The sequence below is a fragment of the Podarcis bocagei genome (assembly GCF_964188305.1).
Source record: "Podarcis bocagei genome assembly, chromosome: 5".
NCBI classification, from domain to species: Eukaryota; Metazoa; Chordata; class Lepidosauria; order Squamata; family Lacertidae; genus Podarcis; species Podarcis bocagei.
The window spans coordinates 70560794-70587624 of record NC_138129.1 but is presented as its reverse complement, the minus strand read 5'-3'; the positions used below and the strand labels follow the sequence as shown (position 1 = coordinate 70587624).

Genomic DNA, 26831 nt, shown 5'->3' with positions numbered 1-26831 from the left:
TGAGCAGGCTGTTTTATTTAGGAAATCAAGAGGCTTATTCACAACCACACTGCCACATAAAAACAGATCAGCACGCCAAAAATGGATTTGCGAAGCAGAATTAAGGAAGCAGAAGGGTAGAGTTTTACTAATTACTGGCACACTTCTTAAAGACCAAAATACACAAGATGCAGATCTGTGAAAGGAGGATAGTTAAGAGAGTTTAAATTCAGCCATGGCACATCCTGAATTGGATTGGACCCCAGAAACTGGAGCAGGGGCGATTTAGCAGCCTTTCCCAAGTGTTACATCACAATTTAAACCACCTCTCCTCTCAACAGCCTGCTATTAGTCCTACTGGGGTGGTGGGGGGAGGGGGGAGAGAAATACAATACAAGCTGCTTAACTTGAGGTGTGATCCTATGCAGACCTACTCAGACATGAGGGAGGACAGTCACAAATAGGGCCCCATTCTGCCACCCTGATCTGCTCAGGTTGTGGGGTGCATTTGTGGCTGGCTTGGCCAAGAAGAGACAGTCTCTAGAAATCATAGAACTGTAGAGCTGAAAGGGACAACAAGGATCATCAAGTCCAACCCACTGCAATGAAGGAATCTTCTGTTGTGGTGAGGACTGCAGGACCTGCTCCCTCTGCAAGGCTTCTACCATCTGGCCTGGGGGGCAAGGCTGGACTCACTGGAACGAACTCTTGGGGCAGTGCTTGGGGTGTGTGTGTGCGCTTGCTATTGTTTCCCTGCTCCAAGTGTCTAACGTGTTTCAAAACATTCTTTTGTATAAGGAAAGTTGTTTTTAAGTTCAGGACTGCCCCGGGAGTGGTCCCTAGCCCACAGGACACTCGATCACATGCAGCTTGGAACCCTAGAACATTAAAACAAAATTTTAAAACATTTAATATTTTAAAAAAAATCCCTATGTGGCATACAACTTAAAAACAGTTAACAATATCATTAAAACAAAAATATAACATAAAACCAGAAAAGCTGTTATGTAAAAGCATATAAAACCAAATAAAAAATGGGAATTCACATAGACAGAAACAGAGTCTGATCTTATGAGTCGGACTTTCCCTGACCCATTGGGCAGGCAAAGCCTGACTCATAAGACCAGGCCCTTTTTTGTCCGTATGAATTTCCTGAATACCTGTTTTTAATTAGTTATTATTTTATTTATATTTGAGGTGATCAAATAGCCTGCAAAACCAGATACTGTTATGCAGAGAGAGAGAGAGAGAGAGAGAGAGAGAGAGAGAGAGAGAGAGAGAGAGAGAGCGCGCATATTATGGTCATTGTGGCTTTGCTATACTTCCAAATATTTGAAGAAGAAAAAAACTATTGTGAAGTGCATAGCCTTACAGTGCAATCGTATACATGCGCACTCAAAAGTAACTTGCAGCCAGTTCAATAGGGCTTACTCCCAGGTAAATGGTTTTACAACTGTAGCCTTCATGTCATTGCAAAACCACTGCTTTTTAGCAGAGCTGGAGAACTCTTTATGACCTCTCTAGTCTAGCCTGTTCTTGATTTGTGATTGTTTATAACTGGGCAGCAGCTATTACCAGATCTTTCTTACAAGCTGATTTCTGAGACAGAATGGACAAGCAAACACTGCTTGGGCATTCTGAGCGATAGCCCATATACAATCTGTATATACTAATTCATTTTTACATGTAGGGAATTTGTACCTTCCCTTTCCATTCAACAGAACACTGGAGGTCATTCACAAAGCTCAGCAAGAAAAAAGAACATGTAAATGCAATATGCATAAATTATAGAATGTGATTGCCAGGCAAGCTTGAATTTCAGCGCATCTCACTTTAGAAATGCAGTGTAATAATAATCAAGCTACTGCAGTAGAGAATCCTGGTTTTGAACAAGTTTGGTCTTACCACGAAACAAAGTGAAGCAGCCATCACTGCCGATGGATCTAGAGCAACACCATTTTGTTTTCTCCACATCAGTGTTTCATGAACAAGGCACTATTTTAACTTTTTTGCGTTGTGTGTGGAAATGTCTGAGAGATTTTTGTGGTGCCTGAGGTAGAAAACTTCACTGTTGTCCCATAAAAATTCAGGGAACAATTAAACCACCAATACATGTGTTGCCCCTTAATGGTACCTCATCATCTGCCTCATCTGTGGAAGGCCAAACTCTGACATAAGGCCTGCACATATATTGAATACGCTCAGTCTAGGGCTTGTTCCTGTGCATAAATGGAAAGGAAAGTGTGAATTGGTGCCCTAGAGATTCTCTCTTCGATTCTTTCTGAGACCTTCACATGGAGGGGGCATTGGTACAATGGCACGACAGCATGTAGCTCTCAAGCATATGTGTGGAGAAGCTGATGAGTGATTATGGGTTAGAGGGAGAGAGAGAGGTAGCCAGGAAGCTTTCACAATGCTTCAAAGCAGATTTGACTTTGACCCCTGCATCACTCCACCACCTATGCTTCTCATTTTATGACCTTGCCATGCTGCGTCTCTTTTGGGAGGCCTCCAGCTTATGAGATGCTGCTTCGCAAGCAGGAGAGACAGATGGCAGCTTTATAGATTTGGGGTAGGGGGTGGAGTGGGGGTAGGGCACTAGGGTGAACGGAGAGTGAACTGCCCAAAAAAATAGGCTGGAACGAAAAATATATCAAGGTACTCTTTTGTTTTTGTTTTTTTGTCTGCACATTTCAAACAGAACTGGTTTGCGCACACTAAATCGTTTTTTTGTTGAGTGCAGATATCCGACATGGAAATAACCCTTGCCACTCGCAGAGATAACAATGGTCTTATTCACAGAAACCTTTTGTCAAGTCTTGTTTTCGAAGTCTTGACAGAAGGAGGGAGGGGGGTTGTTGAGAAAACACCCATGCAAGGTATTATTGTGAAATAATTTTCATTTAGGGGGGAAAATATCTCTCTCTGGGCAACGCATAAGCAGCCATAAGCACTCATCCAAGACTAACCATCCCTGCATTAGGAATTCCTAGCCACTGCTTTTAAACTGTGCTGTAGTTTATTGTTTGCTCTAAATCAAAGCCGAATACCACTGTGTCTGTTAGAAAATCATTACAGTGCCATTAAAGTCGGAGTCGCAGGCCTAGCAAACATGGAATTCCCCCCCCCACCCGAGTGGGAGGTGGGTCTGCAGCACGCTGCCTCCTTGCCTGATTATGTGCAAACCAGTTCTGGTCAAGAGATACAGCTGTCACAAAGCACTCAACAGATGGCAGTTGCCGGGTGAAGGCTCATCCATATTTGGGCGCTCGGGTGACATCTGAGAGCCTGTGTGTTCCATAAATGCTCTCATGCAGCCTTTGCAATGCAACGGAAGGCTTTGCAATGCAGAATGGCAACATTCATCTTTCCCAGGAATAGAGATAAATTGAACTGCCCTTATGAAAAAGCACTGCATAAAATGCTCAAATTTATTGTCCTTTAAAACTTTTAACTGTTATGGAGAGAGGTGGCTGGAAAAATGGAGAGGCTGACAAATTGGGAGATGGATCCCTTTTTTACAGAGATGAAAAACAGTGGTAAATTCGTATTTTAGCCTTAAAAGGTTCTTTAAAGATTGGTTTAACTCACAAAGAGCAGCAATTTCTCTCCTGATGCAGGAAACTGTGAGGAAGTAGAGAGCTTTGGAAGGCAATCGTACTGATCAGTTCCTTTACAAAGAAACTTAAAGCAGCCAAAATAATACAGTGTTTCTTGGGGCTTTTCATGGACTGTAAACCTACCTAGTGGCTTTATTTTAAATTAAGTTTTAAAGTTAATTCATATTGGAGTCTGGATGCTGCTCAAACAGATGCCTTGTATCAAGCAATAGAATTGTGCTGTTTTAAAATGCCTCTCTCGTTTCTTTCAGGAAAACCCTCTGCCTGTGTTGGACTAGAGCGTGGGAGAGCTGTGTTCAAATTCCCACTCAACCATGAATTTCACTTGCCAATCTCAGGTCAGTCACTGTCTCTCAACCTAACCTATCTCACAGGGGTTGTTGTGACGATAAAATGAGGAAGCGAAGAACCACATAAGGCACCTTGAACTAGGAAAGGTGGGATATAAATGTAATAGGGACACAGGTGGCTCTGTGGCCTAAACCACTAAGCCTCTTGAGATTGCCAATCAGAAGGTCAGTGGTTCAAATCCCTGTGGCGGGATGAGCTCCTGTTGCTCTGTCCCAGCTCCTGCCAACCTAGCACTTCAAAAGCATGATAGTGCAAGTAGATAAATAGGTACCACAGCCACGTGAAGGTAAACGGCGTTTCTGTCCACTCTGGCTTCCATCATGGAGTCCCATAGTGCCAGAAGCTGTTTAGTCATCCTGGCCACATGACCTGAAAAGCTGTCTGTGGACAAACGGCCCGAAAGCGAGATAAGCGCCACACCCCATTGTCGTCTTTGACAGGACTCAACCGTCCAGGTGCCATTTACCTTATTTTACCTTAAATGTAAAAATAAATAAATGTACAGAAACTCATGAAAATGCCAGTGCAATGTTATAAATGTCTACTCAAAAGTCAGCCCCTTTAAGTTCAACGGAGAAGGACTGAGTGGATGAGAACTGCATCCTATATTGGATATGACATTATTTGTGTGATTGGCAAATGCTTTCTTCCCATGCCAATTTATCTGGTTGACATAGTTACCGCACACCTGTCCTGGCATGCATAAGACACACCAATGCCAAAGGCTTATGCCCTGTATTATACACAAAGTGTATCCTGCACCAAGTACAATATCTTGTGGCCTCCACTGTGTAATAGATGAGACACCCATTTGCAGTCTCAGGGCATGGATGAAATCAAAGGAATATCTCCCCCCCACACACACACCTTTCATTTCACACCTAGACAATAACCACTTCCTTTTACACATGTGTTCTTAAAATTCCTTCCTTCAGGAGGAAGGGTGGGATATAATCATCATCATCAAGTGTTCATACATGTTGTTTTGTTCAGAAACAAGGCTCTAATTTGATAGCTTTGAACTGAATGAAAAAGCCTTAAGGCATCTCCTTCCTCTTTATTCTGCCCGAGTATTGCTTCTGCCCCCAAATCCTGCCCTGATGGTGCTACTGCTGCTGCTGCTAAATCTGCTCCAAAAAAAAGGTAGAGGAGGTATTTGGTTTCTCTCCAGTGGGTGGTTCTGCATTTCCCTCCTGCTGTTTCCAGAAGAACCTGATCTAAAAAGAAGTGCTTTCAGAGGCTAGTTGCTCTGTGGTAATCCTCTTCCTGCCCTGTCCTGAAGAACTTGCTCCAAAAGTATCACTTTCAGAAACATGGACAAGCGGTGAGTCAAAATGACATCACTGTTTGTTTATTTGCACAACTACATTTTTTTGAGTGACCACAAGCAGCAAGTATAGCTAATTAAAGCCAGCTAGTTATTTAATAAATTCTTTCCCATAAGAAGTTCCCATAAGCTGCTTCCTTCATAGACATGCCCATTTCCCAACAGCCTCGTCTTAAGGTCATGGGAACCTTCAACCACAACGCCTACTTTCCACTTTGGTAAATGATTAAGTGGCTTCCAGTTGTTTCAGGGAAATGGCACCCCAAGTGTTCAAATGTAGATTAATTCCAGGTCACTTTTTGGCTGTTAGAATGTTTGTTTGGTGCAGGGTTATGAGGCTGAGCTGTGAACCACGATAACACTAGTTCTAATCACACACACACACCCCACCACAAGTTCATTAGGAATGAATAGGCAAGCCACTATTTTCATCTCAGCTCTCCTCCATTCTACAATATTGGTCTTACCTTACAAGGCAGTTGTAAAGATAATTACAGGAAACACTTGCTGAATTCCAAAATCACTAAATAAATGCTTAAAGAACCACCCAATACTGTTTGCTTGGAATAAGCTGCAGCATGTTCAATGGGATTTGCACCCTAGGAAGTGTTTTTAGATATGGAGCCAAAGTATTAATGTATTTGTACCAGGCATTTGATGCAACGTAATTCACATAAACACATAGATGCATATGGTTTTCTCTTTTACACTGTATGTGGTTCTTTTGTTTTGTTGTGTTTTGGGGGGCGGGGAAGGGGAATCATAAAGTTTATCTTTTAAAATGACAAATGTTGTGCACTGCATACCCATATTTCTCACTGTCTCCCTACAAGGTCTATTGCTTTGATCACAGTCAGATTCTGATTGTTAGCACCATTTTCTAGTGTGATCAGAAAACTATATACACTAGACAAAAGTATTACTTCATGAAGCATATACATCCTGATGTATAATGTAGGGTCAGTAACTAAGGTTAGAAACCTGCATGTTTCATGACAATACCTCACCAACCGTAGCTCTACCAGTCTTCAGACTGGAATAAAAATGTAATATTTACTTCTGCGAACTTTATACTCAGCAGAAGACCAGCATGTTAGACAAAGGATATTCAGGCCATGTTTGGTTATCACACTAAATCACAGGGTAGTATTCAACTAATTTTTACTCTGCAGACCCTTTGAAAGTAATGACCATCTACTAATTTCAATAATTTTACTTTACTGTAAGTAAAACTTAGTTGAACACCACTCTCAAGTTGGCTTGTTTCAAGCAAACCAACATTTTTCAAGTTGGATGAAATTATTAGCAAAATGAGAAGACAGTTCCTGAACTCCTCATGGCCACACTGGAAGCCAGGAAGGGGAGGAGAGAATGTGAGCCTGATGTTTGCCTAGGTTTGCTCATGCTACATTAAACTATATTATTATTATTATTATTATTATTATTATTATTATTATTATTATTATTATTATTATATTATTATTATTATTATTATTATTATTATTATTATTATTATTATTATTATTATCCTCCAGTGAACTCAAGGTGGTGTACATGGTTCTCCCTGCCTTGTGAGGTAGGTTAGGCTGAGAGACAGTGACTGACCCAAGGTCACCCAGTGAACATCATGGCTGAGTCGTGATTCAAACCCTGATCTCCCAGGTGGTTTAGTGTGACATCTGAATATAATTTCCTTTTTTGTTCTGTGCACTCTACAAAATAATTTCAGAGCTGCTGCTAGGGGAGGCAATAGCACAAAAAGCATCCAGACCCTCCAAGTGTCCCTATTTTCCAGGTACAGTCCTGGATGTACTGAAGCTGTCCCTGTTTCTGATTTGATCCGGGAATGTCCCGCTTTTCCTTAGGACGTCCCAATTTTCATTGGAGAAATATTGGAGGGTATGAGCATCACATAACGAATTGCCAGTTCTTGAGCTGGGTATATGCTCATCATCACTTACTGTCTGATGAAAGCCCAGATTACATTTGTTCAAGTTGCTGCTGTGGCTTTAGCCCTAGCCCTTCTGTCAGCATTTTGCTGCGCGATTATAAAGAGCAACCCTACGCATGGCAGAAGGCAGATGCTGGCGATTTAAGCAGGGCAACCCACCACAGCGCTTTTACTCAGCTGATCCTTAATGATTTAGCATTTAATGCAGTTCATCTTTCATAATGCAGAGTTCAGAGAGACACAGCTGCTACTGAGGATGCAACAATATTGACCTCCCAGCCAAGGGCAAAACATGGCTTCTTTCATTGTCTTTGCCCCTGGAACCATAGGACCCCTCAGTTGTGCTCTGAAGGTGAAGGTGAAGGAGACTACAGTACTAAAAAATGAAACAATTAACTTCTCGTCAATGAGTTCTTCCCAAAGAAAAACTGTAACTCTGATTTTGATACAATTAATTTTCATTAGAAACTCAGCCTCCTTCTCAAACTGTGGAAAGCAATCCATGCTATCCAATTATCCAGACCACTTTCAGAATTAGCCAGAGCATATGGCAAACCATGCTGATTGGGAATCAATTTCCTGAAGGTGTCATGGCCAGATCACCTTCTGGTGAGCTTTTGACTTAACGGTGGCCTCTGCCCACTGCAGAAGTGGGCGATCTATTAAGATGGTTCACCCCAGAGACTAATGGATCCAACTAGTTTTCAGAGAGCTCTGAGCTGTTTTCCATCTGGCTCATCAATTAAAGCACTGGTCAATCTTTGGAACGCAAAGATGAGCCAAGTAGTTGACTTGAGTGCACTGAGCATCCTTTCCTGACTGGCAGAGTTCAGAAATCTCTGTGGTATACCTCAAAACTAGAAGCAAGGAGTAAGACGGCTTGAGTACAGGTGAGACAAACTTCCTAGTGAATGTCACCAAACACTGGCATGCACTTACTGGTACATTTGAGCCTACTCAGTGGTAATGAAAGTGTTGAAGAAAGCTTGCTTTTCCACTGTGTCCTCATCTGGCTGTCCAGCAGAGTTGTTTAAGAGTGGCTAATATCCGCCCTCCCTTCTCCACAGGTGGGCAGGGTTTGTGGCACCAAGCGAGGCTCACCTGGGCGGGTGCCGCCCACCTGCTTGAGCTGGCCTTTGACCCGCCCTTGGCCAGGGAGGACAATGGACGGCCAGCCGGGGGTGGGCCTAAGGCCAAAAGAAAAGAGGCTGACTCCTGGGCTCAAGCCTCTTTTGCCGTTCTTCCTTCTTATTACATACCGGCCCTAGGGAAGTGATGGAGCCACCTAAAGCCCACTTTTATATGTTTGCTAAGCATTTTGAGAAGAAAACTGTTTCCCTCTCCTGGGATTTAGATTACATCATTGGTGCTGATGAAACTGCTGAGTGCTTTCTTGTCCCATCTTGCCTGGGAACATAGACATGGCCATGGACAAGAAACTTGGCCAAGTTCATACGGCCACTTGTGGCTAACCATTGCCCCTCATGGGTTCTAACATCTGGCAGGAAGGGGACAGCAGGATAGGCCAGCAAAGTAATTAATGCCTCACTTCAACAAAGAGTGGTTCCAAGCTGCTATCTTCAGAAATGCTTCTCCCAGCATTAACCTACCTGGACCCTTGGACCATCATCCAAGGTCCTACTCTGGGTCCCTCCTCTGAGAAGGTGATGATAAGAGAGAGGACCTTTTCAGCTGTGGTTCCCTACCTGTAGAACACTGTCCCCAGTGAGGTCCAACTGGCACCTTCACTGACATCATTTTGGCATCTGGTAAAGTTCTACCTTGTTTCCAGGCCTTTCATGGATGGAGTTGATTTTGTTTTTATTTTTAGGGTGCTGTTAATGCTTCCTGTCATGCTTTGGGTGGGTTTTTGTGTTTGTTTCATTAGAAATTGTTAATGTTCATATGACCCCCCCACACACATTTGTGGTGTGAAGCAGAGATGTTTCTAAGACACGCAAATGGAGATCTAGGCCATGGCTGCAGTCTGAAACACACTGACTTGGGAGTAAGCTTCACTGGATGCCATAGGACATAAACACTGATAGCACTGTGATATACGGAACTATTTTTCCTTATACTGAATTCACAATTTAAAGGCCTCTTATGGTCCTCCAGCTGAAGAGAGAAGGGCCACCTTAAAAATCTGCTTGACCTCCTGTAACAATGTCCAAAGTTTTTCTTCATAGTTACTTTTCATCAAGTCTGAGCATATAAACAGTAAGTTGATAGGTCGAACAGCAGAAATATTATCAAATTGGTTGCTTTTAAACTCTGCTCCCTCACCACCCCCACCCCCACATCACAACCACCACCCAAAAGCCTTCCTTAATGCAATAATCTTCTGTTTTCATTTTCTGCTAGTGGAACTCAGGCAGAAAGTAGATTATATAGCAAGAGTGCATCTACCTCGGTTTCTAACAACATCTGTAAATTAGGATTTGAAAGAAAAAGAAGCAGATTATATGAACTTTCATTACAATTACAATGCCACAGAACAACTGTTGCCTAGCTATGATTATGGCTAATCCCTGGACACTCTAGCAGAGATTTTAGGTTTATAATGTCTTATTCATAAAAAAGAGCAAAAGACATGCATGTTCAGTTGAGTCTCCAGTGGAAAAAGAGACTCAACACACTATTTGATCAAATCCAATGAAGAAATGGCATGCCTTAAGAGGAGAATCTAAAGATATTTCAGAAGTCCTATTTTTAAAAATGGACATATCCCATTGAAACCACCATTTCTGAAGCACCTTCAGACTGTCAGTATTTTGTGGAAAGACCTCAATTTCATATTGGGAAATTTAGATTTGCCCAATTAAAGTGGATTAAAGCAATCTGTTGCCTTAGTGCAACAAAATGTGAAAAGTGTGGCATGAACAAACTATTAAGGGGAAGACATATGAACACCCCATAAGCAAAACAAGCTGAATGCTCATTTTCATATATTCTTCCCATGAACAAGTCAGGATGAATGCTCAAGAAAGACCAGATATAATCTTGCATCCCTGTAAACTTTGTGCCAGTAAATCAGGATGGATGATCAATAAACAGGTCATTTGTAAGAGCCTCTGGATTGACCAATGTGCTAGTGGCATGTAAAGAATGACAAACTATGTAATACTTTCCCCTTAGGGTATTCTATTTCACCTACTTTGGTTCCATGATACCAGGTAGTGTGGGATTGTACTGCCTGGCCACACCTCTGCCATTCATTGCATGCCCTTGTGGCCTTGCTCCTTTTACACCTACACATTATGCACAGTGTCTAAATAGGAACACAACATGTGTGCAAGCCCAGATGTGGTGGCTACTGCCACACAATCATTTCTCTGTTATCACCTTCCCCCAGAAACTATTAGCCCTGTAAGTGAAATGCAGGGATATAAGGACAAAACCTGAAACTCTTTGACACATGCAAAACAATGATTCTATTCCTAGTATGAATGTTCTCCATTCGCTTTGGACTGTTTCCACTGCAGCCCTAGCCAGTGAGGTGTTTGGATAGGTGAAAATGTGGGTAGCCATGGTAAGGGTTCTTCACACTTACCTTTCACAGTAGAAAGCTGCCTGCATCCATCCTTGGTCAGCTCTCCACTTTGCATCCATGCTGGGTTAGCTCTCCACTCTGCAACTTGCACTCACATGGTGTTGCATGTGGCAGCACCAACCTCTATCACAATAAAAGGTCTGAGCAATGAGAAGTGAAGACAGGAGCACTATCCTCCTCTGTTGCTACCCTATGGCTGTGGGCAATTTCACCTAACAAACCACCTCACCAGCTGCCATCCATATCCCTGCAAAGCTCTAGCCAATTGCCTACAAATCACTTGCAAATATTCACATTTTGCATTCTAGAAGTGAAAACGGATACACATGAGTAGAGATCAAGCAAAGAAGTGACCGCAAAACTGGAAAGAACACCACTGACAAGTGTGGGGCGGGGGGAACAAGGAATTACAGGTGCTTGAAAAAAGTTTTGTTTCAGGCCTGATACATTATAGTCCTCCTTCAAGGGACACTTTTGGTATAGCTGTTTCCATTGAGTGTATGAATCATTATAGTAAGTCTTATTGGGCTTATAGACATCCAACAGACCAAATAAGTTACAGCTTCCTTCATGGCTTTTTCTTGTTCTAATGAAAATGTAATTTTTGTATTTCAAATGAACTTTGAGGAGATCTGACTGTTACATTCTGGGCAGACAAAGTCTGGGGTTTAAATGGTTAACCCATGTATGTGGTTTAAGGCAGAGAAATGAATCTTGTAGCCTGAAGAAAATGAGTTAGACAGTTTGGGAGGTGGCATCTTATGTAACCATATTTCACATATCTTTAAAAGTGTAAGAAGGCTCCATGGCTCCTACTTCATCATACTTGATTGTACGTTGAGCTACCATTTAAATTAAAATGCAGCCACCTAAGATGGTAGGTCAGAGATAGGAAACAGTTATTGCAAGGATGTTGATCAACACTGCCTTTGTTTTCATCATGCAGTATTACCCTTCCTATTGTTTCTGCTGCGACTTAGTCTGGTTTCTATGTGTGGGTGGTAGAACTCACTAGAAGGATTATGAAGTTTGCATGCCAGAAGAAAGGAGCAATCAAAAGGCAGGGATGGAAACCCTACCACGAAGCTACTGGCGCTCATGTTGGTGCTCTTAGCCAACAGGGCATGCATGTCTCCACCAAAGGATGCAACCCACAGACCCCTTGAGGCTGTGTATTTGAAAATGAATTGGTTAATCCTACAGAGCACCGCAAGGAAGTAGGTTAGCTGGTTTGTTCATTAGCTAGATGGGAGGCACCTGCTTGTATAGCAGCAGAATGATGGAATTAAGACAGAACAGCTACATTCCAGAGACAAGAGGCCCCTGCGACACAGCAAAGTCCATGATTTTGAAAGCAGAATTAACTAGGGCATATTAATTTTATCAATTGCGGGGTGTAGCTTTCTATATATATATGCCCAGGGTTGTCAATATATCATAGGTGGATCAAACCCAAATGGACTGAAGGACAAAATTCCTCACTCAGCCAGCCTAGGGTATACTTGTACTTTGGCATCCTCAGAATGCCAGTTCCAACTCAATTTCACTCATACGGAAAATAGCAATGGCACTCTGTCTTACCAAAGCTCATGCACATTCCAGAAAGGCAGATGTCTAATGCCAGCCTGCCTCTTGAAGGAACATTTCAGGAAGTCAAGGGTTTCATATCGGTTGAATGCATTGGATTCCTAATTTTCAGGAGGATTTGGTCATTTGTGTGGAATGCACAGGTTAAGGTTGTGGAGTCTGTAAATACCAGCTCCAGGTCTGATGAGTCCCTCCCCCAGTGCCCTATAGCAGGCCTCTCTTATATTACTGGGTTCTGGTGAGTTCACCAGGTGGCGGCAACAGCAGCAGAGTTGTGCAACTTGGACCCAGCATTATTAAATTTTCCACACATCCCCAGTGCCTCAGGGCATTGTGGGTGATTAAAATGACGTCCTTCCCAAGAGAAGTTTCCAAACCTGTGGTAGGCAACAGGAGTGGGCCTTAGGGGGCAACCCATTGCCTGAGGTTGCTGCATGTTGATACCAGGCCTCTGTACAGAGCCTGATAAGGCCCTCAGCCTTAGGTTCAACACTCCTAGCTTTATGTTTACACACCGAGTTCTGTGCCTCAGCAGTATGGCATTCATAAAATTCCTGGAAATGGAATGTGATGGGGGAGTGGAAAGAATTCAATATATCTTTTGTGTCATTTTCAAAAAAATAATAATTTAAAAATATATTAGAGAAGAAAAGATAGGGGGAAATTGAAGCAAGGAAAGACTCTGTTCCATTACGAAAAAAGGTCTTGAAGTTTAAAAGTGCCTGAAGCCATTATAGAATGCCATTCCTTTGAGTTTTCCAAAGAAAGAGATTGACAGGCTCTCTTGGGGTTACTATAGGTATAAGATACTCTGCCTTAGGACTAAATGACCTATTGGCTCCCTTCTAAATCTTCCATTCAAACATGTAACAGCATTCTGAATAACAGCAGGCTTTATTCTCCTTGATTTATTTACTTCCATAGAGTTTTTAAAGCAACTCCCCTTAAATTTTAACTGGTTAATATTGTTTATATTCCTATCCCTACCCCCTTGCTAATCCTTCCATGTTCGCCTTCTTTGGATATCTGACAAGTACTCTCATGTTTAGGCTTATCACCTAGACAGTCAGTCTCCAGCTCCCTAACAATTGATCTTCATCTTCTTTGAACTCCCTGCGATGTGCCAATAGATGTGTCTAGCAACAGGGTGTCTAGAACCGATAACAATATTCACAGTGTAGTTGCGTCAAGGATGCACACAGCACAATAAATCTCCTCCTGTGATGTAAACTGTGTTGGCTGTGATAATAGCATGTTGCATGCTCATCTAGATATATATTATGGATCTCAGAGACTTTTCTCAATATATATTTGAATCATGCCATGGACACTGTGGAAGACTCATCTGTTTTCAGATGACCTCTATGAGTATGGTACTGCTCAAGGTGTAAAGAACCTTTGACCCTCCATATGTTGCTGAACTACATCTGCCATCAGCCCTGGTCACTGGTTGTGCTTGCTGGGGCTGATAGGAGTTACAGTGGTACCTCGGGTTACAGACGCTTCAGGTTACAGACTCCGCTAACCCAGAAATAGTACCTCAGGTTAAGAACTTTGCTTCAGGATGAGAACAAAAACTGTGCAGTGGTGGCAGCGGGAGGCCCCATTAGCTAAAGTGGTACCTCAGGTTAAGAACAGTTTCAGGTTAAGAACAGACCTCCAGAACGAATTAAGTTCTTAACCCGAGGTACCACTGTACAGTTTAGCAATGTCTGGAGGGCCATAGGATACTCACAGCTGGACCAGCCAGTCGCTAAGTGTACTGTATACTAACTTTTAGCAAGCATAAGTGGCACGTGTAATTCCATGGTGTTGGTGCTGCTGGTAACAGTCACAGGTGCTTCTACTTTTTTTCTTACTTCTGGGTTGACAACTTCAAAGGCAGGTGATACTCATCAGCAGGTTCAGTTTGACCTACAGTTGCCAGCTGCTAATCCCTATCACAGAGAGTTGTATATAACTTCATCATATGAGGATCAAATACAACAAAATATATCCCCTTAATTACTCTTGAAGATTTAATGTAACAACAACAGTCCTCTTAATTACTATTTCTTCTAAGTATTTCTAGGAGCTGCCTGTTTCTTATCGGCTTCAAAAATAAAAAAAATAAAAGTATTGTACAATTAGGTCTGTGAAACGCTTGTTTTGTAATGAGGTCTATACATTAGCCATTAATTTCTTCTGCCCAGCTAATAGGCCACACCTTCAGCTCAAAGGACAAAAACATTATAGAACAAGTTGAGTGAGCAGCTAATTGAAAAATGTGCGAATGTCGGACTGTATAATTACAGATGCAACAGGTGGATACAGGAATTTCACTGGAAGCAACGGATAGTTAAGCAACAAGATTGAACAAATGGTGATTAACTATTTAGGTTAACCTAAGCCTGCTGTGTGGCCTGTTAGGTTCACTAGTGTTCTATGGCAAACAGAAATACCTGGAATTGTCTCTTAATGATCAATCACAAAATATTATGGATCAATGTCCCCTTGATAGTGCTGCCCTTCTTTATGTATGCAGCACTAATGATCGCAGGAGCCTGAAGTCTGAGTTATATCTTCTAAAACAGAGATGATATTCGAGTAGAGAAAGTCAGCTATATAATTTTCCATTCATAGATGGCATGGGGTTGCCTTGGAGATATTGCAATGCAGTAAATGGATCACTGGACAGTGGAATAAGAATAAAGAGGATGAGATTGCCAGCCTGATGTTCTAAAATGGCTCTCTGTGTTTGTATGTAACAGTATATCCTCTGTATGCGCATCAAGCATAAATCTAAGGCATGCATCCTTTTTATGTCAAGTGTGGGCAACAATTACAATTCTTCACTTACTAGAATGCCTTTTATCTTGCAAGATCCAAATCACTTAGCAAAATCTATCTAAAGATCTCTCCACTAGTACCAAGGAGCAACATTCAGTATTTGAAATTCAGCAGCCCCATATAAGTGGTAGTTACGCTACACCCAATTTATAAAGGGAAAGCAGCCATCCATTTTGAAGTGCTTTGGAGGACTTGGGGATAGAGTGAGTTTAAGTACCTAAAGAATTTGGCTTGGACACCAAGGTGTCAAAATATTTAGCTTGGCAGAGAAGTAGGTTTGACTGCAATCCTATGTAATCAGCTGATCACTATAATGTTCTGATCCATAAGTGGACTGCAATAAAGAAGTTGTTTGTTCAGTCTCCTGAATTTTTCAATATGCAATTCCCTAGCTTTTGCAAAAAAAAAGGGGGACGCATTTATTTATGGGCTGTGTCACCCCCTAAAGATGAAAATCCCATTTAAAGCTGAATACAATTCAATCAGATTAAAATATCATTAAAAGTCCTTGCCAGCTCAACTCTAACCCCCAAAACGACCTCATAACACTTTTGAATAATGCTTAGTTTTACACTTTGGTGGGTCTCTAAGGGAATGGAATTCCATAATTGGGGGCTGGAAGTCACTGAGAAGACATTTCTGTGGACTGCTTCTGTCTGAACCTGGTACAAAGGAAGTTTTATTTAAGAAAACACCCTTGCTTGATCTCAGAGATAATACTGGGATATGAGAGAAGAATCTATCATATGGTATGTCGGACACAAGTTTTTCAGAACATTTAAGTTCTAAACCAGTTTGAATGGAGAATTGATATCCAAGTCATAATACTGATTTAATTGATTCCAACTATTTCTTGGAACCGGGGAATATATTCTACAACTTCCAAGTTTCCAAATGTTCTTCACATGCTTTTGCACTGCACAAAGCCAGCCAACTGGGTGATACTTCCAGATGCCACATCTGCTGACAGGACCTAACAACTGACACCTGAATGCCCTCTGCTGGCCACACAAAGCAAACAAGAAGCTGGCTGTTCTTCCTTCCCTCCCTTGATACATAACAACTGCCCAGCCTAACCCAGTATAAGCAAGATCCACTTGCTCTGCCTATACTGCTTATCTGTGGCCTGAAAGAAAACCAGGCAAGTAAAGAGGCACTAAGAAGTCTTCATGAGTTTGTGTGACCAGAGAACATGGAAAGCACATGGGGGTGTGGGGGGGATGAGGCACCTTGAGGTTATATGCAATGTGAGGTGGGATGGTTTGCATGAACTGAGAACACAGGAAGACTACAGGTGAAAGAAAGAGTGCCGTCTGAAGAACCATGAGGTGAAACTATACTGACCACCTGACCTTCCTTGGGTCCATCACTGTTGCATGGAGAGGAAGAGAAGAGTCATCTGTGAGGTCAGTGCAGTGCAAATGCACTAGCAGAGCCAATCTGGCTCTCCTGCTATCATGTCTGCATCATGTCAGCCTCACCACCACATTGTCCCTGTCCCACTTCGTCCCAGGACACAGCAGCAACACAATGTGAGAAAGGTGAGGTGAGTGACAGAGCCACACCATGTTGTTGTTGTTTAGTCATTTAGTCGTGTCCGACTCTTCGTGACCCCATGGACCAGAGCACGCCAGGCACTCCTGTCTTCCACTGCCTCCCGCAGTTTGGTTAAACTCATGCTGGTAGCTTCGAGAACGCTATCCAACCATCTCGTCCTCTGTCATCCCCTTCTTGTGCCCTCCATCTTTCCCAACATCAGGGTCTTTTCCAGGAAGTCTTTTCTTCTCATGAGGTGGCCAAAGTATTGGAGCCTCAGCTTCAGGATCTGTCCTTCCAGTGAGCACTCAGGGCTGATTTCCTTAAGAATGGATAGGTTTGATCTTCTTGTAGTCCATGGGATTCTCAAGAGTCTCCTCCAGCACCATAATTCAAAAGCATCAATTCTTTGGCGACCAGTCTTTCTTTATGGTCCAGCTCTCACTTCCATACATCACTAGAGCCACACCATGCTGTCTACTAAAAGACAGGTGATTTCTTTTTCTTTTTCTTTTTAGTAGACAGCATAGAGCCACACCATGCTGTCTACTAAAAGAAAAAAGAAAAAGAAATCACCTGTACATTTCAACAATGCTGTTTGTCTGCCAAGTGCCATTAGCTGAAGGGTGTCATGTCTCAAAGTCAGGCGAGACAAATTTCCAGTCATTAACTCCCATTCAGGTTATATCAACCAATGATTAGCCAGCTTAATGGATGATGATTCAGAAGCTGTAGCAGAGTTGGCTCAATCAGAAACCAAACCTGGTTATTATATAGATGAAGGAGCAAGAATGTCCTGATACGAGTTACTTGATCATCAGTGCAGTGAAAGGACTTGGTTTTCAACTCCAATGAAGTAGGTGAAGACATCCCTTTACTTTTTTCTAGCCACACATTTATGGAAAATAGTAAAGTTCTGTGCATGGGGTTCCAAGCACAGTACATGATGCACTGACGGCAGTCTTCAGGACCAAACCCTGGAATTCTTTGGCTTAGACTTCTTCAGCAGGAATCTTTCAAGGTCACTGCAATGCCCAGGTTTTAAGCCAGGGATGGAGAACCAGTGGCCTTACAGATGTTATTGGACTAGAACTCCCATCATCCTCAGCGATTGGTCATGTGGCTGGGGCTGATGGAAATTGGAGACCAACAATATCTCAAGGACCACACATTCTTTTCCGCACACGGCATTTCTAACAGTCCTAAAAACAGAAAACATCCCCCCCCCATACACAAACATACAAAAAGGACTTCATTATCTTGTAATAACTGTGTTGAACCTGGTGAAGGGCCATCAAGTGACAATAATAATATCTGAATCTTCACACCTTGGAGTGAATGCAAATTTGGGATGAGCCTCTTGTAATTATATTAAAAGAGCTTAGACCCAGAGCGCTTCCCCCTTAACTTTTGGAAACACTTGCAAAGCCATGCTTACCTCTCCTGCCCCACAGGGCATAGCTGAACGCTTCACCCTGCTGCCTCTCAAGCGGAGATTGCTTCCTTTTCACGCCCTGCCTCTTGATAAATGCTGCCGTGTCATGGCAGAAACAATCACAAGTGACAGTGACTGAACTGTACAAACATGCAGACAACTGATTAAGCAAAAATAAAACAAGAATCAAATAGCTCTTCTGCATAATTCCTAATTTGCATGCATAAATGAAAAGGTGGCAAGGCTCCAGGACTCTGTGCATTTCCTAGAGCAGCCTGAATAATTTGGTTTTCTGTGCTCTTTCCTTGACAGGAATTTCAGAGTTGCCTGCCCTGCCCATGTACAAAGAGATGGGGTAGAAAAATGTAACTATCATCCCACGAATCTCGAAATCGTCCCTTATTGCAGCAAACAGGCAGCATGCATAGCCAGCTGTTCTTTCACACGCTTGGTGCCAGAAGATGTAGCAAAAGGTGATGTGAATAGACAGCAGAAAGCCCATGTGCAGAATACAAATAAGTCAGTTACCAGGGTTTGGGTGACAAACTGAAACTGATTTCAAACTAGTTTGAGTGTCTTGGCTCCCATCACATTATGGGACTTTGAAATGTCATTTTGTGACACAGCTGGGGAATGCTCTGTTAGGATGTATATGGAAAAGGCCTTCCCATTATTCCATATTAACCAACCAACCTCTTCCTTCTCCCTCCTATTGCACAGTCTCACCCACATGGATTAGAATAATCACTCCACACATGAAACATGTTCACATATTACACCAAACACAGGCACAAGGTTTTCTACACATGTGTTGTGCGAAAGAGTGAAAACTTGTAAGGGCAATGGGGGAGGATGTTACACGTGTGACATCATGACGTTGTGTGTGTGATGTCAGGATGTCCGGAGTAGCTGGGCATGGAGTCTAATGTGGCAGCTGCTTGACTTCAATGGCTGGTGGCTCTTCCTTCACCTCCTTCTGGTATCGCCACCAGCCAGAGGCTGCTTCAACCCTTCTTCTCCTTCGTGGCAGGAGGAGGAGCCAGCTACTGGAGCTGAACCGTGCTTGACTCTGCACTTTGCCTCTGCACTTTTTGGGCATTGGGGGGTGGCCCCATCTGAAAAATATTTGGGGGTCCAAAAGGCTCGGTCCCCAGGAGCTGGTGCCTGCTTGTTGATTTGCACAGCTCATCTATCGACTACACTGTTACTTTCAGCGAATGTTGCAGGCGAGGGTGCAGCTCAATTATTTGTATAAACAGGTTATATACCTTGTATGCTCATTAAATGTAGCATGTGAATATAACTCTACTGAAATAAGGTGTGTGTGTGTGATATAGTTTCTGAACTTTAATCACCTTGACTGTAACTATACAATGATGTTTAGAATTAGGTAAGAGCTAAACTGTACATTCACAAATATGACATGGCATGTAGCTCCTGAGAAAGGACTATTTTAGAAACCAGGCTGGGAAACTACATTTGAAGCCACTTAAGGTCAAAAACAATAACGTCCCCACATATAGTAACTAGCATGGTAGGGAACAGGCTAAGGCTAGGATTCCACATGCAATACCCTACCTGCAGTGCCGGATTTATGTATAGGCTAAGTAGGCTGAAGCCTAGGGCCTCTAAATCTAGGGGGCCTCTCCAGCCCACCCGCTCCCCAGTGGGCAGTCTCCCCTCTCCCAAAATTGCAAATCCAAGACTTCATGTGAGGGCAGGGCAACTCAGGCCTCTAAATCTAGGGGGCCTCACCAGCCTGCCCTCTCCCCAGTGCCACAGTCTCCCCTCTCCCAAAATTGTAAACCCAAGACTTCATGCAAGAGCACGGCAACCCAGGCCCAGCAACTATGAGACTCAAGGCTAGCCAGTTTGAAGCAGTGGGGAGCAACTCAAATCATTTTTTGTAGGACCCCAGTTCACAGCCAAAGTCTGCAAAATCTTATAGATATAAATAAAATCCATCTAGATTGCCCTGGTGCGGAGGGCCCTTTAGGAGCGGCACGCGGGGCCCAATTTGTCCCAATTGCTCCAATTGCTTTAAGGTCAGCCCTGATGAGACTGTGCAGGGGTTGGACTGACAAGCCCTGCACCTTCTAGGTCCCTGGTGTCACTATCCAGAGTACAGACTCAAGGATTTGTTATGGAAATAAAGGGGGACACTTATTGGACATCAGTTTTGTCACCTGTTCCCCCCAAACCCTGAGACAATGAGCCCAGCCACCGTTTATTCACAGTCGCATTAGCACTACAGCAGTGGAGGTTTATGCTACTGCTTTATAAATGAACACTGTGTTTTATGAATGGACTCTGTACCTAAGAGCCACCAATAGGGAGCTCTAGAATCTGAGAGCTAACCAATTGGGTACTACCAAACAGTGACCCCCTACTGCTGAAAGCAGGTAACCAGCAGGGAATGCTTCAGCTCAGCCTTTGCACTGTTGACTGAACACCCCCTGCTGTGCAGATTATGGAGAAAGTTCGTTAATTGTATCCCTTCTGGCATCCTGTCCAACTCTATTACGCTGGTGTAAACCCTGGTGCACCAGAAGCCCAGAATAACAGCAAATAAAATCTGCTCATACGTCAGTGACTGAGAAGACTTGTCAACCAGTTCTTCCAAAGTCTTCCTAAATTATAAAGCTCCAAAATACAGACCGAAAGAGAGCAGGTCTGGGAAGAGCGAGGCATACAATGGGCACCACCAGTGAAAAGGCCCTGCTCCATGTAGCTCCTGCCCTGTCATTTGATAGGGTGCCCACTTGCCCTCCTTCTTGACATGGAATGCTCTCTATTTGAGTCTCCAGGTCCAGTACAAAGACTATAAGAAGGGAGAGCAAGGACATTGAAGTTCCCAACAGCTGTTAATCAAGCAAGCAAGCACAGGTCACCTTTGTCACAGTCAGGACACCTATGTCCTGGCCAGGCTTGCACCCAATCTTGTTTTTGTACAATCTTGTTTGTCCTCAGTAACCAAAATTATATTATCAATATATACAAGGAGAAAAGTTGTTTTCCTTCATTTGCAAAGAATCGTACAAAACAAACTGGCACTAATAAATAAAAGTTCCAGGGTGGCAACAGAAAGCAAACTAAAAATGCTTTTGCAGTTCATCAAAACTATCCAGGAATATCAAGTTATAGGAAAACTGGTGCTATTAACAGTAATCCTTCTAGTTGGTTAATTGGTTCGGCAACTTCCATGCACATGACGTGTGATGCTAATTATTTCTCCCAAGAGTTAAACGATAACTAATCAGAGGCAGCTACAGTTGCAAATGGCAACAAAATATCTGTGAAAGGAAGAGGAACAGGTTTGCTCAAGAATGTTGCAGGTAGAAATACTGTTTATAATGAAGTGAGAGCAGTAGCTTACTTGCTCGAATTAACAAATAAGAAAGTTTTGAGAATTTAAATTCTAGATTAAATTGATTACTTAATTGAGAAGGGGGTTGTAACAAAAACACTGGGGACTAATTTGAATAGTAGAGTGCCTGGTATCTGGTGGGCAGACCAAAGCACTTGTCAGGAGAGCTATGAGATTCAGGTGAGTGTCAGATGCCTTATCAATCCCAGCAAGTATATAAGAGGCCCCTTCGGCCTGCCCAGTTCAGTTATTGCAAAAGTCTTTCAGTGTTAATTTTATGCATTTTTTAAAATCAACATGGTATTTAACAATAATATCTTATGTCCTTTAGAGGAGAAATTGTGAATTGCAGAATTTTAAATACCTGTCATCATCCTTGCCTTCACTCAATTTTGTTTATAACACACTTCCCTTTTTTTCTAGCTGTGAGGGTGGGGGATGGGGGGCCACAAGTGGAGTAGCCTAGGGCCTCTCTTTATCTAAATCCAGCCCTGACTACATGGTTTCTGAAGCAACATAGTCTAAGGATGCAGGAGTATTTCTTTGTTGTTCTGAAAGGGGTGTGATCTTTCATGAATGCTCTGAAATCTCCAACACTCCCTCTCTCTTTCTACGCTGCCCCTTAGACATATAACCTTACATCTGGCAGCAAAAGAGACAGACATGGGTGCTCCATTTCCCTGGTGAAGGAGGACTACACGTTCCAGAGTCTGTGCCAGGAAAATGACCACACAGAAGCGATCCACTTAAGTATGCCACAAGGGAAATATTGGATCAAGTCTTCCTTTAGCATGTCCCAACTTTACTAGAGATTTTCACTGAAAGACAGAATCATGCTATTTATAAACCAGAAAAGGATCTGGCACTCTTCATATTTTACGTTATACTTTCTGAGTGATATTACATGATATGGAAATTAATGTTCCTCTAAATTAACATATCACAGTGGAGTGATTTAGCGATTTGTCATTATGAAACCTGCCAATGCCAAGAAATAAATTTTGGTAGTGTTAACCTCATTAAGCAAGAGGCTTCTTGTACAGTGGCTATCAAGCCATGCGTTCCCTTCATGATGAGAATCCAGTCTTCTTGGATTGAAGTATACCATGTGGTAGGGAGACAGTAAGCAAAGGAAGCTGCCTAATACTGAATCGGACCACTGGTCCATTTTGCTTAACCATGTAGCTCAATATTGTTCTCAGTAGTTCTTCAGGCTTTTCAGAGAGGAGGTCTCTCCCAACCTTACGTGGAGATGCCAGGCTTTGAACCTGGGGCATTCTCCATATAAGACAGATGTTCTGCCACTAAGCTACAGCCTTTTCCTTGGCACCTGCAGGTGCAGGACAGCACATATTTATCTGCCACACCCTTTCCTCCTACCTCATATGTTTCATTTCACATCCTGTAATCGAGTACAAGGTCAAAAGCATGTGGATGATGCAGGCCCCTTAAGGCAGGACTGCAGCCGGATTTAAATTCCACATGCATTTAAAATACAGTATAGCATTAGTCAAACTCGGGTCTTGGGAGTTCTTTTCATCTCACCAAGATTATCTAGCTATCTCCCATATCTAAAACCTGTTTACAGAAGAGAAATAACAACAGAGCTCAAAGTCAGCCTGCCATTGCGATTCCTTGGCCATCCCGGATATGGTTGCTACTAGCGCTGCTAATTCATTCATTCCTTGCTCCCTTTCACGGGCATGGGAATGTCTTTTTCCGTCTCCCCGCCGCCACCACCACCTCCCCAGCCTTCTTCGCATTAACATGCTGCAGCTCTAGCAATGGCAAGGGTCCTGGTGCAGACTGCCTGCCAACATTTTTATAGTGAACTGGGCAATGGTTAACAGAATCTAGACAAATAAAAAAGGGATTCTGAACATAAACAGTGTGCAGCAGGGCATGGTGTCTTTACCACCCAGAAAGCTGCGAGTTCCTTGCCAATTGAAACAGTTAACTTCCCTTGTGCAAGAGAGGTGGATGTGCACACACTCTGCTTGGCAGCACACAGGGGCGTGAATAGAATAAACCCAAGACAAAGGAGGGAGGCTAATCCTCCTGGCTAGGCAAGGCAGACTATGGATTAGGGATCGCTCCTAAAAGAGGCTCATCTAATCTCCCTTTTTAAAAAGGCCCCCCCCCCTTATTCCATAGCACTTGAAGAAACGTCACTTAGGCAAGTAGTGTCTTTGGTGCCATGCAGCCACGTCCTTCATACTTTCTAGTCCTGTGGTTGCTGGTTCAATTCAGGATGGAACTTTGCCAGCAGGAGAAGGGAGGCTGTCTTGTTAGGACACATGGTAGAGTAAGTGCTTTGGAGAAAGGAGCATACAAAAGAGCCCGGCTGGATCACGCCACTGGCTCAGTATCTTGTTCTCACAGTAGCCAACCAGATGCCTTGTGATTCCCCTCGTTTGGTATAGAGAAGCTTACTGCCTCTCACAGAGGAGGTAGAATAGCAGCCCTTGTGTCTTGCAGTCACATCCCCTCCAACATTTCTCCAATGAAAATAGGGGCATCATTTCTACACCAGGAAGCTTCCACCGTGTTTCATCTCGCTGAACACACAGGCATCATATACGCATCTACATCAGTAACCTGGTACCAACTGCAACCTCACCACCGAACCTACGTCAGAGGATTGTTGCAAAGAAAAATGCACAAGGGAAGGGATCGTGTACAATGCCTTCCACAAATAAATAGAAGGAAATAAATATTTAGCTCTAAGGTGCCTTGAGTCCCTTGTCCGGGAAAAAGGTGGGATATTGTAGCAGTAGAAATAATAATGGAAACTCTGAGAATGCTCAGGAACATACCAGAGAGTAAATCCTATTGAACTCAGTGGGACCTCTGAGTAAAAATGCTTAGGAGTGCAGTGTAAGGCTGCCCAGTCTTTACCCAGTTACTTGGGAGTAAGCTGCATTGAATACAGTGGGATTCTGAGCAGCCAGTGTAAGGGTCCATTTCCAATAATCACCACTCCCTGTATTTCCTAAGAAACGGTTGGCTGATGAAGCATTGCAATTAAAGAATTTAAAGTGGATTGGTGACCCTTTCCTTCAAAATTATAGGAAGGGCTTCATATGCCAGTGTCACCATTTCCTTCATTTGGTGCAGGTATTTTATTTTCAGGATAACGGTTGCCATATGTCCTCTTTTTCCAGGACACAGCCTCTTTTTCATGGGTATGTAAAATGAGAGTCGTCACAGCAATCCACAATTAAAAGTAGAAGTCGGCAAATGTGTCCTCATTTTTGCTCTTCAAAATATGGCAACCCTAAACAGGACTCTGCTTTTGTACCTACACACACACACAACTTTTAATTGTTCTCTGAGATGTGACGGGGAGGAAAAAGGAAAACAGGGACATTCTGGGATCAAATCAGAAACCGGGACAACTTCTGTAATTCTGGAACTGTCCCTGGAAAATAGGGGCACTATGCAGTCACTGATAGCCTTATCTTCCATGAATTTGTCTGATCCTCTTTCAATCCATCCAAGTCTGTAACCATCACTACATTTTGTGGGAGTGAATTCCATGGTATGCCCTGTGTGAAGAAGTGATTCCTTTTTCCTGTGTCAAATCTTCCAACATTCAGCTTCACTGAATGGCATTGAATTCTAATATTATGCAATTCAAGACCTTGGGCATGCAAGGTTCAGTCCTGAACATCTCTAGGTAATAAGTGTCAGGAGCTTGTCCTACACTCAAGTAGGACCCTGGCAGAGACACATGCCCGACTGGCATGTTCCCTCCCTCCTGGTCATTCATTCTGGAGCTTCAAAAGCTTTCTTCTGCCTGAAGATCACAGCGACCAATGCCAACAGACACCGGCACACTTAGGGATCCGCAGAGTCTGCGCAGTTCGCGTGACAGACCTCAGCAACTCAGCATTTTGGCTAATCTACTTTATTTACATATAAAACACACGGAACACTGCAACATGGCTCCCTCTCTCTCTGGCATCAGACAGCAAAGAGAAAAAGAACAAAGGACAATAGTCCCACTTCATGGAACACAGTAACACAAACATCCTGTCTCCGTCACTTCCCACTCTGTAGAGTCAAAATATATACCGTCATGTGATAGACAAAAATCCCATGACTGCAATCAGGAAGCAGGAATTCTAACAGGCTTCCATGATGAGAAAATGTCTTCTGGAAACTCTGGAGAGCTGCTAGTCATCAGAGTAGATGGATCAGTGGTCAGACCTGGCATAAAACAACTTTCTATTGACTCTGATGGCAGTACTGAAGTGGGTGTGAGCACAGGCCATTGACTGAGTTCATTTGGCAACTGATAATGGTAAGTAATTTTTTGGTGATAAGAGGCAATGATATTTAACTTAAGATGCCTGACTATATACATGCTAGTGAGATTGTTAAACATAATGCATAAATCTTTGGCTAACAGATAAGGTGTAGAACAGGTTCAGGGTAAGCAAATTTTTATCACTCTTCTTTTGGTGATTGATTGAGTCACTTCATTTATGATTATACACCTGCATTTAATACATATAGAAAACAGCATATAACCTACACCACATATGTCAATGGTATGGCACTGCATGTTTACTCAGAATATAGATTTATATCTATATATCTATAGCTGTATCTGGGAATCTGGAATCTAACCTGCTTTCCTAGTTTGTATTTGTACAACACACTAAGATGATCTATGCACTGATTACCTGCTATTTTTTCTAAAGAAGGGCAGAATGCCTTCTCTGTAGGAATCTCACCATGTGTAAAGTGATCGTGGCAGACCAGATTTTGCATCAAAAGCCACCCCACCCACCCTAGTTCAAGATTTACAATTGTCATTTTTTAAACAACATAAAAATAAATGGATTAAGCACTGCCATAAATGCTTTTATCAGCAACGTGACAATTTCTGAATGATGGCCACTTAGGAAAAAAGATAACGATGAACAGAAGGCTTGAGATAAAAGATAAGGCAGCAAATGTTTCCATTAAAATGAATACACACACCCATCTTTAAAAGAAAAGCCTGTCTGTTCAACATGCACCAATAAACACCTAATGAATCCTGATTCCTAGATTTCATGGCTACATGCACATACTCAGGTCTGATTACCTATGCTGACACTTTAGTTTATATATTTAATTAGCATAAGATCTTTCTAGCTGTGGCTCCTTCCCCCACCCCTTATCTCTATTATCCAAATGTGCAAAAGACATTTAGAGCAGATTGGTAACAACCAAAGGAGCGGTGTTGCATGAATGATTGGGGGGGGGGATTTCCTTTTTTTTTTTTTTTTTACAAAAAATGCTA

At 42.7% G+C, this 26831-nt stretch overlaps 1 long non-coding RNA gene across 2 annotated transcripts in view; it reads left to right on the top strand.

Moving 5' to 3' along the window:
• The window catches only part of LOC308586841, a 45154-nt gene that overhangs the window by 5374 nt on the left and 12949 nt on the right, over nt 1-26831 (top strand). Inside the window, exons 1-2 of one of the 2 annotated variants that reach the window (XR_014008091.1) lie at nt 3331-3518; nt 3851-3937. This is a non-coding gene — a long non-coding RNA (uncharacterized lncRNA). Of the gene's footprint in view, nt 1-3330; nt 3519-3850; nt 3938-26831 lie in introns of those variants that run through there. The other variant, XR_014008090.1, reaches the window with a different exon arrangement.